Source organism: Dipodomys merriami, unplaced genomic scaffold (genome assembly GCF_024711535.1).
Source record: "Dipodomys merriami isolate MVZ:Mamm:240054 unplaced genomic scaffold, mDipMer1.0.p SCAF_79, whole genome shotgun sequence".
NCBI classification, from domain to species: domain Eukaryota; kingdom Metazoa; phylum Chordata; class Mammalia; order Rodentia; family Heteromyidae; genus Dipodomys; species Dipodomys merriami.
In genome coordinates this window covers 5109982-5133372 of record NW_027206390.1, presented here as the reverse complement: position 1 = coordinate 5133372, position 23391 = coordinate 5109982, and positions in this window count along the sequence as shown.

The window sequence follows — 23391 nt, the reverse complement described above, 5'->3', positions numbered from 1 at the left end:
CCTAACCCTAATTCTCAATCTAACCCTCACCCTAACTGTAACCCGAACCCTTAACCTAAAACTCACCCTAACCCTAACCCTCACCCTTAACTTAACCCTCACCCTCAGCCTAACCCTCAACTTTACCCTTACCATCACTCTCACCCTAACCCTCAACCTTATCCTAACCCTCACCCAAACCCTCACCCTAACCCTAACCCTAAACCTTACCCTCACCCTCAGCTTAACACTAATCCTATCAATATTCCTAACCCTAAACCTCACCCTCACCCTAACAGTCAGCTAATTCTTTCCCTCACACTAATCCTAACCCTAACCCTAACCCTAACCCTAACTCTCACACTAAACCAAACCCTCACCCTAACCGTAACCCTACACCTTACCCTAACTCTCAACTTAACCCTAACTCTAAACCTCACCCTAACCCTCACCCTAAACCTAAACGTCACCCTAAATCTGACCCTAACCATAATAACAACCCTAACCCTCACCCGAATCCTAACCCTCACCCTCACCCTAATCTCACCCTAACCCTCACCCTAATCCTAACCCTAAACCTCAGGCTAACCCTCACCCTACCCTGACCATAACCCTAACCGTAACCCTCACCCTAATCCAAACCCTAACCCTAACCCTCACCCTCACCCTAACCCTCATCCTAACACTTAAACTCATCCTCACCCTAAACCTCACACTTAATCAAACCCTCACCGTAACTTTAACCCTAACTGTCACCCTCACCATCACCATCATGCTAAGCCTAACCCTAAACCTCACCGTAACCATAAAACTCACCCTAATCCTCAGCTTAACCCTCACCCTAACCCTAATACTAAGTGTAACACACACCCAAACCGTCATGCTATCAATTACCCACACTACAAGCCTAACACTAACCTTAACCCTCACCATTACCCTACACCTCAGCCTAACCCTAAACAATCCTAACCCCCTCACCCTAACCCTAAACCTAACACTAACCCTCACCTAACCCTAACCCTAACCTTCTACCTCACCCTCACCCTCACCATCACCCGAACCCTCACCCTAACCCTAACGCTCACCCACAACCTAAACCTCAAGCTCACCCTTACCCTAACCCTCAACTAATCCTCACCCTAACCCTAAGGATTACCTAACCAACACCCTCACCCTCACCTTCACCCTAACCCTCACCCTCACACTAGACCTCACCCTAACCATAACCCTAACACTAAACCTCAACCTCACCCTCACCATCAACCTCAGCCTATCCCTAACCGTATCCCTAATCCTAACCCAAACCCTCCCCCTCACCCCAACCCTCATCATAACGCTTACCCTCACCCTCACTCTCACCCTAACCATAACCCTCACACTAACCCTAACCCTCCCCCTTACCATAAACCAAAACCTAACCCTATCCCTCACCCTAACCCTAAGCCTAACCCTAACCCTAACCCTAAACCTCACACTCACACTCAACCTAAACCTAATCCTCAACCTAAACCTAACCCTCACATTAACCCTCACCCAGTGCTCAACCTAACTCTAATCCTAACCCTAAACCTCATTATAACCCTCACCTTAACCCTAACCCTAACCCTGACAATAACCCTAACCCTAACCCTCAGCCTAACCCTATCCCTCACTCTCACCCTCACGCTCAGCCTAACCCTAACCCTTATCCTAACCCTCACACTCACCCTAACCCTTACCCTAATCCGAATCCTAACCCTAAGCCTAACCATCACCCTCAACCTAACCCTCACCCTAACCCTAAAACTAACACTAACCCTAACCCAAACCCTCACAATCAGCCTCACCCTAATACCAATTCTAACCATGAACCTCACTCTCACCCTATCCCTAACCCTAAACCTAAACCTCACACTAACCCTAAACCTAACCCTAAACCTCATCCTCAACCTAGCCCTCACCTTAACCCTAATGCTAACCCTAACCCTCATCCTACCCTCACCCTAACACTAACACTATCACTAAACCTCACCCGCACTTTAACCCTTACCGTACACCTCACCTTAACCCTAAACATAACACAAACCTTAACTCTCACCCTATCCCTAACACTAATCCTCACCCAAAGCCTAACCCTCACCCTGAAACTCAGCCTCAGCCTAAGCCTAAGCCTAAGCCTACCCATAACACTAACCCTCACACTCACCCTAACCCTAACCCTAATCCTAATCCTAAACCTAACCCTAACCCTCACCCTCACCCTATCACTCACCATAACCCTAACCCTAACACTAACCCTAAACTTAACCCTCACCCTCAGCCTCACCCTAACTGTAACTCTAACCCTAAATCTCAACCTCACCCTAACCCTAATCATAAACCTCACCCTAACCATAACCATAAACCTCACCCTAACCCTAGCCCTCCCCCTAACCCTAATCCTAAACCTAACCCGCATCCTAACCCTCCCCCTAAAGCTAACCTTAACACTCACCCTAACCCTAACCCTCACACTCAACCTTACCCTCAGAATAATCCTAAGCCTAAGCCTAACCCTAACCCTCACACTCACCCTAACCCTAACCCTAATCCTAAAGCTGACCCTAACCCTAACCCTCAACCTCACCCTAAACCTCACCTTAACCCTAACCCTAACATTAAACCTAAACCTAACCCGCACCCTCAGCCTGACCGTAACCCTAACTCTAAACCTAAAAGTCACCCTGACCCTAACACTAACCCTAACCCTAAACCTCACCCTAACCCTAAAGCTAAACCTCACCCTCACCCTAGCCCTCACCCTAACCCTAATCCTAACCCTAAACCTCACCCTCACACTAAACCTAACTCGAACCCTAACCCAAAACCTAAACCTCACCCTCACCCTAACCCTAACCCTCAACCTCACCATAACTGTAACCCTAAACTTAAACCTAACAATAACCCTAACCCTAATCCTAACCCTCACCCTAACAATAACAATCACCCTAACCCAACCCTCACCATAACACTTACCCTCACCATAACACTAACCCTAACCCTAAAGCTAACCCTCACACTAACACTAACACTAACCCTAACATTAAACCTCAAACTAACTCTCACCCTCTCCCTAACCCTAACGCTAACACTAACTCTAAACCTAAACCTCACCCTCACCCTCACCCTCAGCCTAAACCTAAGGCTAACATTAAACTTAACACAAACCCTCACATTCAACTTTACCCTCACCCTAACCCTAACCCTAAACCTAACACTCACACTCACCCTAACCGTCACCCTCACCCTCACCCTCAGCCTAACCCTAAGCCTAACCCTAACCCTCACACTAACCTAACCCTAACCCTAATTCTAATCAAACCCTAATCCTATCCCTCACCCTCACCCTAACCCTCACTCTAACCCTAAACCTAACCCTAACACTAAACCTAACTCTAACCCTCAACTTCAACCTCACCGTCAGCCTAACCCTAAGCCTAACCCTAAACCTAACATTCACCCTAACTCTAACTCTAACCCTAAACCTCACCCTCACCCTAATCCTAACCCTAAGCCTAATGCTAAACCTCACCCTAAACCTAAACCTCACCCTAACCCTAACCGTCACCCTCAACTTCACCCTGGCCCTAAACCTATCACTCACCCTCGCACATTCGCTAACCCTAATCCTAACCCTAATGCTCACCCTATCCCTAACTCTAAACCTAACCCTAACCCAACCCTCACCCTAACACTAACCCTCACCCTACCCCTACTCCTAAACCTCACCCTAACCCTAACCCTCATACTAACCCTAACTCTAACCCTAAACCTCACACTCGCCCTAAACCTAACCCTAAACATAACCCTAAACCTCACCCTAACCCTAACCCTGAACCTCACCTCACCCTCAGCCTAAACCTAAACCTCACCCTCATACTAGCCCTCACCCTAACCCTAACCCTAATACTAATTCTCACCCTAACCATAACACTCACCGTAAACCTAACACTCACACTAACCCTAACACTAACCCACACACTCACACTCACACTAACCCTAACCCTATACTTCCCCCTCACCCTAAACCAAACCCTAACTCTAAGCCTCACCCTAACCCTACGCCTAACCCTAACCCTAAACCTAATTCTCCCCCAAACTCTCACGGTAACCCTAACCCTAACACTAACCCTCAACCTAAACCTCACCCTAACCCTAACTCTAACCCAAAACCTCACCCTAAACCTAAACCTAACCCTAACCCTAACCCAAACCCTAAACCTCACCCAAACCCTAACCCTAACACTAACCCTCAACCTAACACTCACCCTAACCCTAACTATATCCCAAAACCTCACTCTCACCCTACACCTAACTCTAACCCTAACCCAAACACTAAACCTCACCCTAACCCTAACCCTAACCCTTACTCTAACCATAAACCTTCACCCTAACCTAAACCCTCACCCTAACACTTACTCTGACCCTAACACTAATCCTAACCCTAACACTAACCCTCATACTAACCCTAACCGAACCCTAAAACTCAAACTAACCCTCAAACTCACCCTAACCCTAACACTAACCCTCACCCTACCCCTCCCCCTAACCCTCCCCCTATCCCTATATCTAACCCTAAACCTCACCCTCACCCTAACCCTAACCCTAACCTTAACCCTAAAGCCCACCCTAACCCTAACCCTAACCCACACCCTCACCCTCAACGGAATTCTAACCCTAACCCTAACAATAACACTAACCCTAAACCTAACCATCACCCTAACCCTAAACCTCACCCCAACACTCCCCCTCAGCCTAACCCTAAGCCTAAGGCTAACCCTCACCCTAACCCTTACACTCACCCTCACCATAACCCTAATCCTAACCCTAAACCTATCCAAAAACCTCATCCTAACCCTCACCCTCACCCTAACCCTAACGCTAATCCTAACCCTAAACCTCACCCTAACCTTCACACTAACCCTAACTCTAAATGTAAACCTCACGCTCATCCTAACCCTAACCCTAAACCTCACCCTAAACCTCACCCTAACACTAACCCTCACCCCCAACCTCAAAATCACCGTAACTCTAACCCTAACCGTAACAATAACACTAACCCTAACCCTAACCCTAACCTTAACCATAACCCTCACCCTCAGACTCACCCTCACTGCAAACTTTACCCTAGACCATAACACTAACAATGACCCTAACCCTAATCCTCAACCCCACGCTCACCCTCAGCCTAACCCTAAGTGTAAACCTAAGCCTAAACCTAAGCCTCACCATAACCCTAAACCTAACCCTCACGCAAACCCTAACCCTAACACTAAACCTCACTTTACGGCTAACTCTAACCGTAACCCTAAACCTAACCCGCACCCTAACCCTAACCCCCACACTTACCACTTACTTCAGCCTAAACCTTACCCTAACCCTAACCCTCACACTCACCCTCAGCCTAACCCTAATCCTAAACCTAACCCCAATCCTAAACCTAACCCTGATCCTAACCCTCACCCTAACCCTAACCCTAACCCTCACCCTAAACCAAACCCTCACCCTAACCCTCAGCCTAACCCAAAGCCTAACCCTAAACCTAACCCTAACCCACACACTTACCCTCACCCTAACCCTAATCCTAACCATAAACCTAACCATTACGCTCACCCTAACCTCACCCTAACCCTAAACCTAAAACTATCCCTAACCCTAAACCTCAGCCTAAAACTCACCCTAACCCTAACTCTAACCCTAAACCTCACCCTCACCCTAACCCTAACTCAAACTCTAATCCTAAACCTAAACCTCACCCTAACCCTAACCCTCACCCTCACCCTCACTGTAACCCTAACCCTAAACCTAACAATAACCCTAAACCTAACCCTAACCCTCACCCTAACCATAACACTCACACTAACCCTAAACCTAACCCTAACGCTTACCCTAACCTTTACCCTAACCCTAACTCTAACACTAACCCTCACAGTAACCCTAACTCTCAACCTAACCCTAAACCCCACCCTAACCCTAACCCTAAACCTCACACTCACCCTAGACCTCACTCTAACCCTAATTCTAACCATAACCCTCACCCTAACCCTCACCATCATCCTCACACTAAGCCTGACACTAACCCTAACCCTAATCCTCAATCTAACCCTCACCATCACCCTAAACCTCACCCTAACCCTTACACTAACCCTAACACTAATCCTAACTCTCACCCTTAGGGGAACACTCACCCTCAGCCTAAACCTCACCTTTACTGTTACCGTCATGCTTACCCTAACCTTCATCCTAACCCTAACACTCATCCTAACACTCAGCCTAACCCTAACGCTATCCATAACCCTAAACCTATCCCTCACCCTCACCATCAGCCTAAGCCTAAGCCTAATCCTAACCCTCACCCTAACCCTCACCCTCACCCTAGCCCTCAGCCTAAACCTTATCCTAACCCTTACTCTCATCCTAACCCTCACCCTAACCCTAACCCTAACCATCACACAAAACCTATTCATCATCCCCACCTTCATCCTCAGCCTAACCCTAAGCCTAAGCCTAAGCCTAACCCTAACCCTAACCCTCACCCTCATCCTAGCCCTCACCCTAACCTAATCTTAACCGTAACCCTCATCAAAACCCTCACCCTTACCCTAACCCTAACCATAACCCAAAACCTATTCCTCAACCCCAACCTCACCCTCAGCCTAAACCTAAGCCTCAGCCTAAACCTAACCCTAACCCTAAACCTCAACCTAACACTAACCCTCACACTCACCTAACCCACACCATAACCCTAACCCTAATCCTAAACCTAACCCAAACCCTCAACATCACCCTAAACCTAACCCTAAACTTAACCCTCACCCTAGCTCTCACCTTAACCCTAATCCTAAACCTATACCTCATCCTAACCCTCACCCTAACCCTAACCCTAACCCATATCCTAACCCTAACCCTCAACATCACCCTCAGCCTAACACTAACCCTAACCCTAACACTAACACTCATAGTCACACTCACCCTAACCTTAATCCTAAATCTAACCCTATCCCTAACCATAACCCTCACCCTAACACTCCCCCTAACCCTAACCCTAAACCTCACACTCACCCTCACCTTAACCCTCACCCTCACCCTCAGCCTAAACCTAATCCTAGCCCTAACCCTAACACTAACCCTCACACTCACATTCACCCTCACTCTAACACTAATCTTAATCCCAGCCCTAACACTAACCCTCACCTTAACCCTAACCCTCACCCTAACACTAAATCTAACACTAAACCTAACTCTAGCCCTCACCATAATCCTAAATCTAAACCTAAAGCTCACCCACACCTTAACCCTAACCCTAACCCTAACCCTAAACCTCACCCTAAACATAACACTAAACCTCACCTTCACCCTAGCAGTCACCCAAAACTTAATCCTAACTCTAACCTTCATCCTAACCCTCACCCTACCCTAACCCTAACCGTCACCCTAACCCTAACCCTCAGCCTCAACCTCACCCTCAGCCTAACCTTAAGCCTAAAACTAAACCTAAACCTAACCCACACACTTACCCTCACCCTAACCCTAATCCTAATTCTAACCCTAACAATAACCCTACACCTAACGCTAACCCTCACCCTAAACATACCCCTCACCCTAACCAAAACCCTCACCCTAACACTTACCCTCACCCTAACACTAACCCTAACTCTAACACTAACCCTCACACTAACACTAATCCTCACAGTAACCCTAAACCTCACCCTAACCTTAACCCTAACCCTCACCTAAACCTCAACCTCACCCTGGCCCTCACTCTAACCCTAATTCTAACCCTAACCCTCAACCTAACCCTAACCCTCAACCTCACCCTAAACTTCACACTAACCCTAACCCTAATCCTCAATCTAACACTCACCCTAACTGTAACCCGAACCCTTAACCGAAACCTCACCCTAACCCTAACCCTCACCCTTATCTTAACCCTCACCCTCAGCCTAACCCTCAAATTTACCCTTACCATCACTCTCACCCTAACCCTCAACCTTACCCTAACCCTCACCCAAACCCTCACCCTAACCCTAACCCTAAACCTTACCCTCACCCTCAGCTTAACACTAATCCTATCAGTATTCCTAACCCTAAAACTCACCCTCACCCTAACATTCAGCTAATTCTTTCCCTCACACTAATCCTAACCCTAACCCTAACCCTAACTCTAACACTAATCCACGCCCTCAACCTAACCGTAACCCTACACCTTACCCTAACCCTCACCTCAAACCTAACTCTAACCCTCACCCTAACCCGCACCCTAAACCTCAACGTCACCCTAAATCTGAACCTGACCCTAATAACAACCCTAAACCTCACCCGAATCCTAACCCTCACCTTCACCCTAATTCTCACCTTAACCCTCACCCTAATCCTAACCCTAAACCTCAGCCTAAACCTCAACCTAACCCTAGGCATAACCCTAACCCTAACCCTCAACCTAACCCTCACCCTAACCTAAACCCTATCCCTAACCCTCACCCTCACCTTAACCCTCATCCTAACACTGAACCTCATCCTTACCCTAACCCTCACACTTAACCGAACCCTCACCGTAACTTTAACCATGTCACACTCACCATCACCCTCACACTAAGCCTAACCCTAACCCTCACCCTAACCCTAAATCTCACCCTAATCCTCACCCTAACCCTCACCCTAACCCTAATGCTAAGTGTAACACACACCCTAACCCTCATGCTATCACTTACCCACACCACAAACCTAACCTTAACCTTAACACTCACCCTCAACCTAACGCTCACCCTAACCCTAATGCTAAGTGTAACACACACCCTAACCCTCATGCTATCACTTACCCACACCACAAACCTAACCCTAACCTTAACACTCACCCTCACCCTACTCCTTACCCTAACCCTAAACCAAATCCTAACCCTCACCCTAACCCTAAACCTAATCCTAACCCTCACCCTAACCCTAAACCTAACACTAACCCTCACCTAACCCTAACCCTAACCTTCTACCTCACCCTAACCCTCATCATCACATGAACCCTCACCCTAACCCTAACGCTCACCCACAACCTAAACCTCAAGCTCACCCTTACCCTTACCCTCAACTAATCCTCACCCTAACCCTAAGGATTATCTAACCAAGACCCTGACCCTCACCCTCAACATCACCCTAACCCTCACCCTCAACCTAGACCTCACCCTAACCATAACCCTAACCCCAAACTTCACCCTCACCCTCACCATCAACCTCAGCCTATCCCTATCCCTATACCTAATCCTAAACCTAACCCTCATCCTCACCCTAAACCTCACCATAACCCTTACACTCACCCTCACTCTCACCCTAACCGTAACCCTTACACTAACCCTAACCCTCCCCCTTACCCTAAACCAAACCCTAACCCTAACCGTCACCCTAACCCTAAGCCTAACCCTAATCCTAAACCTAACCCTCACACTCACCCTAAACTTAAACCTGATCCTAAAACTAAACCTAACCATCACAGTAACCCTCACCCAGTGCTCACCCTAACCCTAATCCTAACCCTAAACCTCATTCTAACCCTAACCTTAACCCTAACCCTAACCCTCACAATAACTCTAAACCTAAGCCTCACCATAACCCTGACCCTAAGCCTAATGCTAAGTGTAACACACACCCTAACCCTCATGCTATCACTTACCACAACAAAAACCTAACCCTAACCTTAACACTCACCCTCACCCTAAACCTCAGCCTATCCCTAACCCTATCCCTAATCTAACACTAACCCTCACCCTCACCCTAAACGTCACCATAACCCTTACCCTCATCATCACTCTCACCCTAACCATAACCCTCACACTAACCCTAACCCTCTGCCTTACCCTAAACCAAACCCTAACCCTATCCTTCACCCTAACCCTAAGCCTAAACCTAAACCTAAGCTTAACCCTCACACTCACCCTGAACCTAACCCTAATCCTTCCCCTCAACATCATTTTAACCCTCACCTTAACCATAACCCTAACCCTCACAATAACCCTAAACCTAAACCTCACCCTAACCCTAATCCTTACCCTCACCCTCACCTTCAGCAAAACCCTAACCCTAATCCTAACCCTCACACTCACCCTAACCCTTACCCTAATCCCAATCCTTACCCTAAGCCTAACCCTCAATCTCAATCTAACCCTCACCCTAACCCTAAATCTAACACTAACCCTAACCCAAACCCTCACAATCAGCCTCACCCTACCCTAAATCTAACCCTAAACCTCACTCTCACCCTAACCTTAACCTTAACCCTAAAACTCACCCTAACCCTAACCCTAACCCTAAACCTCATCTTCACCCTAGCTCTCACCCTAACCCTAATCCTAACCCTAACCCTCATCCTAAACCTTACCCTAACACTAACCCTAACACTAACCCTCACCCTGACCTTAACCCTTACCGTACACCTCACACTAAACCTAAACATAACATAAATCCAAACTCTCACCCTAACCCTAATTCTAATCCTCACCCAAAGCCTAATCCTCACCCTCAAACTCAGCCTCAGCCTAAGCCTAAGCCTAAGCCTAACCCTAACACTTAACCCTCACACTCAACCTAACCCTAACCGTAATCCTAATCCTAAACCTAACCCTAACCCTCACCCTCACCCTATCACTCACCTTAACCCTAACCCTAACGCTAACCCTAAACCTAACCCTCACCCTCAGCCTCATCCTAACCGTAACTCTAAACCTAAATCTCACCCTCACCCTAACCCTAATCATAAACCTCACCCTAACCCTAACCATAAACCGCACCCTCAACCTAGCCCTCCCCCTAACCCTAATCCTAAACCTAACACTCATCCTAACCCTCCCCCTAACCCTAAACTTAACACTCACCCTAACCCTAATCCTCACCCTAAACCCCACCCTCAGAATAACACTAACACTAACCCTCACACTCACCCAAACCCTAACCCTAATGCTAATGCTGACCCTAACCCTAACCCTCACCCTCACCCTAACCCTCACCTTAACCCTAACCGTAACATTAAACCTAAACCTAACCCACACCCTCAGCCTCACCGTAACCCTAACTCTAACCCTAAACGTCACCTTGACCCTAACCCTAACCCTAACCCTAAACCTCACCCTAACCCTAAAGCTAAAACTCACCCTCACCCTAGGCTACACCCTAACCCTAATCCTAAACCTAAACCTAACCCTTACACTAAACCTAACTCTAACCCTATCCCAAACCCTAAACCTCACCCTCAGCCTAACCCTTACCCTCACCCTCACCGTAACTGTAACCCTAAACCTAAACCTAACAATAACCCTAACCCTAATCCTAACCCTCACCCTAACCATAACCCTAACCCTAACCCAAACCCTCACCATACCACTTACACTCACCCTAACACTAACCCTAACCCTAATGCTAACCCTCACACTAACCCTAACCCTAACCCTAACCCTAAACCTCAACCTAACCCTCAACCTCTCCTTAACCCTAACCCTAACACTAACACTAACTCTAAACTTAAACCTCACCCTCACCCTCACCCTCAGCCTAAACCTAAGGCTAACATTAAACTTAACACAAACCCTCACACTCACTCTAACCCTCACCCTAACCCTAACCCTAACCTTCACCCTCAGCCTCACGCTAACCCTAATTCTAACATAAAACCTCACCCTCACCCTAACCCTAACCCTAACCCTAACCCTACACTTAACCCTAACTCTAACCCTAAGCCACCCCTCCACCGAATTCTCACCCTAAACCTAACAATTACACTAACCCTAACTCTACCCCTAAACCTAACACTAAACCTCACCCTAAACTTAACCCTAACCCTCACCCGAACCCTAACCCGAACCCTCACCCGAACCCTCAGCCTAACAATAAGCCGAAATCTAACCCTAACACTAACCCTCACACTAACCCTAACCCTAAGACTAATCCTAATCAAATCCTAACCCTATCCCTCACCGTCACCCTAACCCACACCCTAACCCTAAACCTAACCCTAACACTAACCCTAACCCTAGCCCTCAACTTCAAACTCACCCTGAGCCTAACCCTAAGCCTAACCCAAAAACTAACCCTAACACACACACTCACACTTGCCCTAAGCCTAATCCTAACTCTAACCCTAATCATAACCCTCCCCCTAACTCTCACCATCACCCTAACCCTAACACTAAGCCTAACCCTAACCCTCAACCTAACCCTCACCCTAACCCTAAATCTAACCCTAAATTTCACCCTCACCCTAACCCTAACTCTAACCCTAAACCAAACCCTAAACCTCAGCCTAACCGTAACCCTAACCCTAACCCTAACTCTGACATTCACCCTAACCCTAACTCTAACCCTAAACCTCACCCTCACCCTCACCCTAACCCTAAGCCTAATGCTAAACCTCAACCTAAACCTAAACCTTACCCTAAAACTTACCCTCAAACTAACACTAATACTAACACTAACCCTCACACTAACGCTAAAGATAACCCTAAACCTAAACCTAACCCTAACCCTAACCCTCAACTTCACCCTGGCCATAAATCTAACAATCACCCTAGCATATACCCTAACCCTAATCCTAAGCCTAACGCTCACCCTAACTCTCACTCTAAAATTAACCCTAACCCTAAACCTCACCCTAACACTAACCCTCAGCCTACCCCTAACCCTAACCCTCACCCTAACCCTAACCCTCACCCTAACCCTAACTCTAACCCTAAACCTCACACTCGCCCTAACCTTAACCCTAACCATAACCCTAAACCTCACCCTAACACTAACCCTAAACCTCAACCTCACCCTAAACTTCACCTTCAACCTAACCCTAAACCTCACCCTCACACTAGCCCTCACCCTAACCCTAACCCTAACCCTATCCCTCACCCTATACATAACCCTCACTGTAACCCTAACACTCACAGTAACCCTAACTCTAACCCTCACACTCACCCTAACCCCAACCCTAACCCTCCCCTCACCCTAAACCAAACGCTAACCCTAACCCTCACCCTAACCCTAAGCCTAACCCTAACCCTAACACTAACCCTCACACTGACCCTCAACCTACACATAATCCTAAACATAACCCTAAACCTCACAGTAACCCTCACCCTAGTGCTCACCCTAACCCTAATCCTAAACCTAAAACTCATCCTAACACTCAACCTAACCCTAACCCTAAACCTAAACTTCATCCTAATACTAACCCTAACCCTCACCCTCATGCTCACCCTAGACATCACCCCAAACCTAATACTAACCATAACCCTAATCCTAACCCTAAACCTAACCCTAACCCTAACCATCACCCTTAACCTAATCCTCAACCCCACCCTCACCCTCAGGTTAACACTAAGCTTAACCCTATCCCTAAGCCTAACCTAAGCACTCACACTAACACTAACCCTAATCCTAATCCTAACCCTAATCTTCACCCTCACCCTCATCCTAACCCTCACCCTAACACTAACATTAACACTAACCCTAACCTAACCCTCACCCTAACCCTAACCCTCTACCTCAACATAACTTTAAACTGAACCCTAACAATGACACTAACCCTAAACCTAACCCTAACCCTCATCCTCACCGTAACCCTAACCCAAACCCTCACCCTAACGCTATCCCTAACCCTAACCTAAACCTCACCCTAACCCTAACCCTAACCATCACCCTGAGCCTGACCCTCACCGTACTTAAACCTAACCAAAACACTAACAATAACCCTAACCTTAACCCTAATCTAAACCTCACCCTAACCCTAACCCTAACCCTCACCCTAACCCTAACCCTCACCCTCACCGTAACCCTCACCCTAACACTCACCCTAACCCAAAACATAAACCTAACCCTAAACTTTACCCTAAGGCTAACCCTAACCCTCACCCTCAACCTAGCCCGAACCGTAGCCATAAGCATAAACCTAAACCTCACCCTAAACCTCACCCTAACCCTAAAACCCTAACAATCACCCTAACCCTAACCCATTCCCTCACCCTCACACTCGCCCTAAGCCTAAGACTAAGTCTAACACTAACCCTAATCTTCACACTCACCCTCACCCTCATCCTCACAGAAACTCTAACCCTAACCCTAACAATAACACTAACCCTAACCCTAACACTCACCCTCAGAGTAACCCTCACCCTATCCAAGCCCTCACCCTAACACTAACCCTAACACTAACCCTAACCCTAAAACTAACCCTAAGCCTTCCCCTAACCCTTAACCTCAGCCTCAACCTCACTGTAAACTTAACCTGAAAGATAACACTAACAATAACCCTAACACTAACACTAATCCTAAACCTCACCCTCACCCTAACCCTAACCCTGACCCTGACACTAACCCTAACCCTCACCCTAACCCTGAACCTAACCCTAATCCTAAACCTTGCCATCATGCTAAACCTAACACTCACACTCACCCTTGCCCTTATCCTAACCTTAATCCTAACCCTAAACCTCATCCTAACCCTCACCCTAAAAATAACCCTAACCCTCAACCTAACCCTAACTCTAACCCTCAAGTTAACCCTAACACTCACACTCACCCTCACCCTCAGCCTAACACTAAACCTAAGCCTAACCCTAACCCTCACACTCACCCTCACCTTAACCCTAATCCTAAAAATAACACTCACCCAAACCTCACCCTAACCCTCCCACTAATCCTAACCCTAAACCTCAACCTCAACCTCTCCCTAACCCTAACTCTAACCCTGACCCTAAACCTAAACCTCACCCTAACCCTAACCCTACCCCTCACCCTCACAGTAACAGTAAACCTAATCCTAACAATAACCCTAACCCTAACCCTAACACTAACCCTAACAATAACTCTCACCCTAACGCTAACCATCACATTAAAACTAACCCTAATACTAACACTAACCCTCACGCTAACCCTAACCATTGCCTTAACCCTAAACCTCAACCTAACCCTATCCCTATACCTCACCTCACCTTAGCCCTCACACAAACCCTAACACTAATACTCAATGTAAACCTCACATTCACCCTAACCCTAACCTTAATCCTCAACCTAACCCTCACCCTAAACCTAACCCTCATTCTAACACTCACCCTAACCGTAACCCTAACCATCACACTAACCCTAAACCTCAACCTCACCCTCAGCCTCAGTCTAACCCTAAACCTAAGCCTAAACCTAACCCTAACCCTCACCCTCAATCTAGCCCTCACCCTCACCCTAATCCTAACCCTAACCCTGATCCTAACCCTAACCCTAACAATAACCCTAACCCTAACTCTAACCCTCATTCTAACCCTAACCCTCACCCTAACCCTAACCCTCACTCTAAAACTTACCTTACCCTAACACTAACCCTAACCCAAACAATAATCCTCACACTAACCGTAACCTTCACCCTAACTCTAACCCTAAACCTCACCCTAACCCTAATCCTAACCATCACCCTCACCATAACTCTAACCCTAACCTTAATATTAACACTAATCCTTACCCTAAACCTAACCCTAACCCTAATCCTAACCCTCAGCCTCACCCTCCGCCTCACCCTTACCACAAACTTAACCCTAACCATAACACTAAAAATAACCCTAACCCTCACTCTAAGCCTAACCCTCACCTTAACCCTAACCCTAACACTAAACCTAACCCTAAACATAATATGAACCCTAACCCTAAACCCGAACCCTAACTCTCACCCTATACCTAACCCTAAGCCTCACCTTAACCGTAACACTCACCCTCACCCTCACCCTCAGCCTAACCCTAACCCTCACCCTAACCCTATCCATAAACCTCACCCTCACCCTAGCCGTCCCTCTAAACCTAATCCTAACCCTATCCCTCATTCTAACCCTCCCCCTAACCCTAACCTTAACACACACCCTAACCCTAACCCTCACCCTCAACCTCACCCCCAGAATAAGCCTAAGCCTAACCGTAACCCTAACCCTCACACTCACTCTAAACCTAACCCTAATCCTAATGCTGACCCTAACCCTAACCCTGACCCTCACACTGACCCTCACCTTAACCCTAACCCTAACATTAAACCTAAACCTAACCCACACCCTCACCCTCACCATAACCCTAAATCTAACCCTAAACGACACCCTGACCCTAATCCTAACCCTAAAACTAAACCTCAACCTAACCCTAAACCTAAACCTCACCCTCACCCTGGCCCTCACCCTAACCCTAATCCTTACCCTAATCCTCATCCTAAACCTCCCCCTAAACGTAAGCATAACCCTCACCTTAACCCTAAGGTTCTCACCCTCAACCTCACCCTCAGCCTAAACCTAAGCCTAACCATAAAGCTAACCCTAACACACACACTCACCCTCAGCCTAACCCTAAGCCTAACTCTAACCCTAACACTATGCCTGCCCCTAATTCTCACACTAACCCTAACCCTAACACTAAACCTAACCCTAACCTTCAACCTAACCCTCACCCTAACCCTGACTCTAACCCTAAACCTCACCCTCACCCTAACCCTAACTCTAACCCTAACCCAAACCCTAAACCTCACCCTAAACCTAACCCTAACCCTCACCCTCACCCTCACCTTAACCGTAAATATAAACCTTACCCTAAAAATAACCTAACCCTAACCATAACAATAACCCTAACCCTAACCCTAAACCTCATCCTAACCATATCCATCACCCTAACCCCAACCCTAACCATAACCCTCACACTCACCCTAAAACTTACCCTAATCCTAATCCTAACCCTAAGCCTAACCCTCACCCTCACCCTAACACTCACCCTAACCATAACTCCAACATTAACCCTAACCCTAACCCTCACCCTCAGCCTCACCCTAACCCTAACTCTAATCCTAAACCTCACCCTCACCCTTACCCTAACCCTAATTATAACCCTAAGCCTAACCCTAACCCTCACACTAACCCTCAACCTAAAACTAACCCTAACCATCACACTCACCCTCAACCTAACCCTAATCCTAACACTAACGCTAAACCTCACCCTCACCCTCAATCTCAACCTAAACCTAAGGCTAAAATTAAACTTAACACAAACCCTCACACTCACCTTAACCCTCACCCTAACCCTAACCCTAACCCTAACACTAACACTAACCCTAATTCTAACCCTAACCCTAACACTAAACCTCTCCCTAACCCTAACCCTAACCCTCACCCTAACCCTAACCCTCACCCTCAACCTCACCCTCAGCCTAACCCTAAGCCTAACCCTAACCCTAACCCTCACACTCACCCTAACCCTTACCCTAATCCTAATTCTAACCCTAAGACTAACCCTCACCCTCACCCTAAACCTCAACCTAACCCTAACTCTAACACTAACCCTAACCCTAACCCTCACAATCAGCCTCAACCTAAACATAACTCTAACCCTAAACCTCACCCTCACCCTAAAGCTAACCATAATCCTAAGCCTAAAACTCACCACAATTCTAACACTAAACCTCACCCTCACCTAGCCCTCACCCTAACCCTAATCCTAACCCTAACCCTCATCCTAACCCTCACCCTAATACAAACCCTAACCCTCACCTTCATCATCAGCCCAACCCTAACATTAACCCTAATGCTCAACCTAACTCTAAACCTCACCCTCAGCATAACCCTTACCCTAACCCTCATCCTAACCCTAAATTTAAGCCGAACCCTAACTCTCACCATAACCCTAACTCTAACCCTCACCCTAACTCTAACCCTCAACCTCACCCTCAGCCTAAGCCTAATCCTAAACCTAACCCTAAGCCTAAACCTCACACTCACCCTAACCCTCACCTTAACCCTAACCCTAACATTAACCCTAACACTAACCCTCACCCTCAGTATCACCCTAAAACTTACTCTAACACTTAATCTCACCCTCACCCTTAACCTCAACCTCAGCCTAATCCTAAGCCTAACCCTAAATCTAACCCTAACACAAAAACTCATCCTCAACCTAACACTAATCCTAACCCTATCCCTAAACCTAACCCTCCCCCAAACTCTCACCCTAACCCTAATCCTCACCCTAACCCTAACGCTTAACCTCAACCTAACCCTCACCCTAACCTTAACCCTAACACTAACCCTAACTCTAACCCAGGAACTAACCCTACCCCTACCCCTAAATCGAACCCCAAACCTCACCCGCACCCTAACCCTAATTCTAACCCTAACCCTATTCCTCACCCTAACCCTAACCCTAATCCTCACCCTCACGCTTACCCTCAGCATAACTCTAAACATAACCCTAACAATAACACTAATCCTAACCCTAAACCTAACCCTAAACCTAACCCTAACCCTAATCCTAACACTCACCCTCACCCTAACCATTATCCTAACCCGAAACCTCACCCGAACCCTAACCCTCACACTCACTGTAACACTAACCCTCATCCAAACCCTCACATTTAACCTCACCCTAAAACTAAACCTCACCCTAACACTAATGCTAAACCTCACCCTCACCCTAGCCCTCACCCTCACCCTAAACCAAACCCTAACCCTCATCCTAACTCTCTCCCTATCCCTAAACTTAACCCTCACCCTAACCCTAAACCTCACCCTCAACTTCACCCTCAGCCTTACCCTAAGCTTAACCCTAAACCTAACCCTAATACACACACTCACCCTCACCCTCACCCTAATACTAACCCTATCCCTAACCCAAACACTCCCCCTAAATCTCACCCTAATCTAACGCTAACACTAATCCTAACCCTAACCTTCAACCTAACCCTCACTCTAACCCTAATTCTAACCCTAAACCTCACCCTCAGCCTAAACCTAACACTAACCCTAACCCAACCACTAAACCGCAGCCTAACCATAAACTTAACGCTCACCCACACCCTCACCATAACCGAAACCCTAATCCTTACCCTAACAATAATTCTATCCCTAATCCTAAACCTCACCCTAAACATAACCCTCACCCTAACCCAAACCCTCACCCTAACATTTACCCTCACCCTAACATTTACCCTCACCCTAACACTAACCCTAACACGAACACTAAACCTCACACAAACCCTAACCCTAACCCTAAACCTAAACCTCAACCTCACCCTCACCCTAACCCTAACACTAACCCTAACACTAAACTTCATCCTAACCCTCCCCCTAACCCTAAATCTAAACCTAAACCTCACCCTCACACTCACCCTAACCCTGACCCTAAACCTCACCCTAACCATAACACTCACCATAACCCTAACCCTCACCATAACATTTCCCTTCACCCTAACACTAACCCTAACCCTCACCCTCATCGTAAGCCTCACAATAACCATATCACGAACACTAACCCTCACCCTCACCCTAGCCCTCACCCTAACCCTAATTCTAACCCTCATGCTCAACCTAACCCTAACCCTCATCCTCACCCTAAACCTCACACTAACCGTAACCCTAATCCTCAATCTAACCCTCACCCTAACCTTAACCCTAACCCTTACCCTAACCCTAAGTCTAACCCTAACACTCACCCTTATTTTAAACCTAAGCCTCAGCCTAAACCTCACTATTACCCTTACCATCATCCTCACCCTAACCCTCCCCCAAACCTAAACCTCATCATAACCCTCACCTAACTGTAAACCAAAACATCACCCTAACCCTAACCCTCACCCTCAACCTCACGCTCAGTCTAAACCTAAGCCTAAGCCTGACCCTTACCCTAAACCTCACCCTCTCCCTAGCCCTCACCCTAACCCTAATCCTAACCCTAACCCTCATCCTAACCCTTACCCTAACCCTAACAATAACCATCATCCTAACCCTAATCCTCACCCCCACCCTCAGCCTCAGCCTAACCCTAAGCCTAAGCCTAACGCTAACCCTAAACCTCAATCTCAACCTCACCCTAACCCTAATCCTAACCCTAACCCTAACCCTATCCCTTAACCTCAACCTAACCCTCACCTTAACCTTAATCCTAACAATAACCCTAACCCTAACCCATGAACTAACCCTCCCACTAACCCTAAATCTAACCCTAATCTTCACCCTCACCCTAACCCTAATCCTAAACCTAACCCTAAACCTAACACCAAACTTTACCCTCAACCTCACCCTCACCGTAACTCTAACCCTAACCCTAACAATAACACTAACCCTAACCCTAATGCTCGCCCTAACCCTAACCCTATCCCTACACGTCAACCTAACCCTCACCCTCACCCTAACCCTAACACTAAACCTAACCCTAACCCTCGCCCTAACCCACCACCTAACCCTAACTCTAACCCTAAAACTTACACTCACCCTAACCTAACCCTAACCCTAAATCTCACCATAAACCTCACCCTACCCTCACGCTCATCCTCAGCCTCAATTCACCGCAAACTTAACCCTAACAATAACACTAAAAATAACCTTAACCATAACTCTAACACTAACCCTAACCGTAACCCTTACCTAATCCTCACCCTAACCTAACCCTAACACTAACCCTAGCCCTTACCCTAACCCAAAACTTAACCGTAACCCTAACCCTAACCGAAACACTAACCCTAACCCTAAACCTCACCGTAACCCTATCCCTAACCCTAACCCTTAACCTAAACCTAATCCTCAGCCTCACCCTCACCCTAACGCAAAACCTAACCCTAAACCTCACCCTAAACCAAAGCCTATATCTAACCCTCAACCTCACCCTCACCCTAACCCTAACCCTAACCCTAAACTCCACCCTAACCCTAAACCTAAACCTCACCCTCACCCTCTACTTCACTGTAATTCTAACCCTAACCCTAACAATAACACTAACCCTAACCCTAACATTGACCCTAACCATAATTCTCAACCCCACCCTCAGCCTCAACCTCACTGCAAACATAACACTAACCATAACACTAACAATAACCCTAATACTAACCCTAACCCTAATCCTCACCCTCACCCTCATCCTCAGCCTAAACCTAGGCCTAACCCTAACCCTCAGACTAACCCTCACCGAAACCCTAACCCTAACCCTAACCGTAACCCTAAACCTAACCCTAATCCTCAGCTTCACCCTCACCCTAACCCAAACCCTAACCCTAACCCGAAACCTCACCCTAAGCCTAACCCTAACCCTAACCCTAACCTTCACACTCACTCTACCCTAACCCTAATCCTAAACCAAACATTATCCCTAAACCTAATCCTCGACGTAACCCTCACCCTAGGCCTCATCCTAACCCTAATCCTAAACCCAAACCTCACCCTAACCCTAACTCTACCCATAAACCTCAACTTCACCCCAACCCTAACACCAACCCTAACCCTAACACTAAATCTCACCCTAACCCTAACCCTAACCCTCATCCTAACTCTAACCCTCACCCTCACCCTCACCCTCAGTCTAACCCTAATCCTATCCCTAAACCTATCCCTAACACACACTCACCCTCATCCTAACCCTCCCCCTAAATCTCCCCCTACCTCTCACCCTAACACTAACCTTAACACGAACACTAACCCTAACCCTCAACCAAACCCTCACCCTAACCCTAACTCTAACCCTAAACCAAACCCTAAACCTCACTCTTACCCTAACCCTAAAGTTCATCCTCACCCTCACCTTAACCGTAACACTAAACCTAACCCTAACAATAACCCTAACCCTATTCCTAACCCTCATCCTAACCATAACCCTCACCCTAACCCAAACCATCACCCTAACACTTACCGGCACCCTAACACTAACCCTAACCCTAACACTAACCCTCACAGTATCCCATACCATAACCTAAACCCTAAACCTCAACCTAACCCTCACCCTCACCTTAACACTAACGCTTACCTAACCCTCATCCTAAGCCTCCCCCTAACCCTAAATCTAACCCTCAAACTCACCCTCACCCTCACCCTAACCCTAACCCTAAACCCCACGCTAACCCTAACCCTAGCCTTCATAGCCTTCACCCTCATGCTCAGCCTAAGACTTAGCCTAAGCCTAAGGTTAAACTTAACCCTGACCCTCACCATACCCCAACACTAACACTAACCCTAACTCTAACCCCAAATCTCACCCTCACCTTAACCCTAACTCTAACCCTAACCCTAAACCTAAGCCTCATCCTAACAATAACCCTCACCCGCAACCTCACCCTCACCATAACCGTAACCCTAACCCTAACAATAACCCTAACCCTAACCTTAACCCTCATCCTAAACATAAACTTCACCATAACCCTAACCCTCACCCTAACACTAACCCTCACCCTAACACTAACCCTAAAACTAACCCTAATCATCACCCTAACCCTAAACCTCAACCCTAACCCTAACCCTCAACCTAGCCCTCAACCTAACCCTAACCCTCATCCTCACCCTAAACCTCACACTAACCCTAACACTATTCCTCAATCTAACCCTCACACTCACCCTAACCCTAAACCTCAGGCTTACCCTAACACTCACCCTCAGCCTAACCCTCACCTTTACCCTTACCATCACCCTCACCCTAACCCTCACCCTAAACCTAATCCTCATCCTAACCCTCACCCTAACGGTAACCCCAAAAATCACCCTAACCCTAACCCTCACACTCATCCTCAGACGCAACCTAACCCTAAGCCCAAGCCTAACACTAACCCTAACCCTCACACTCACCCTAACCCTAATCCTAACCCTAACATTCATCCTAACCCTTAACCTAACCATAACCCTAACCATCTTTCTAAACCTAATCTTCATCCCCACCCATACCCTCAGCCTAAACCTAAGCCTAAGCCGAACCCTAACACTAAGCCTTACACTCACCCTCACTGTAAACCTATTCCTAAACCTAAACCTAATCCTAACATTATACCTCACCCTAACCCTCACCTTCAAACTCACTGTAACTCTAACCCTATCCCTAATCCTAACCCTCACCTTCACCCTAACCCTAACCCTTACGCTAACACTCACCTTCACCATAACCCTAACCCTAACCCTCACCCTAAACCTCACCCTCACTCTAACCCTCACCCTACCCCTAATGCTAATCCTAAACCTCATCCTAACCCTCACCCTAATCCTAAAACTCTAACCCTAACCCTCACCCTCACACTCGGCATAAGCCTAAGCCTAAGCCTAATACTAACCCTGACCCTCACACTCACCCTCACCCTAACCCTAACCGTAACACTAACCCTAACCCTCACACTAACCCTCACCCTAACACTAACTCTAACCCTAAAACTCACCCTCAACCTAACCCTAACCCTCACCCTCACCTTCACCCTCTGCCTAATATTAAACTTAACCCTAAGTCCAACCCTAACACTAACACTAAGACTAACCCTCACCCTAACCCTCACCTTAACCCTAAACCTAACCCTCACACTAACCCTCACCCTAACACTAACTCTAACCCTAAAACTCACCCTCAACCTAACCCTAACCCTCACCCTCACCTTCACCCTCTGCCTAATATTAAACTTAA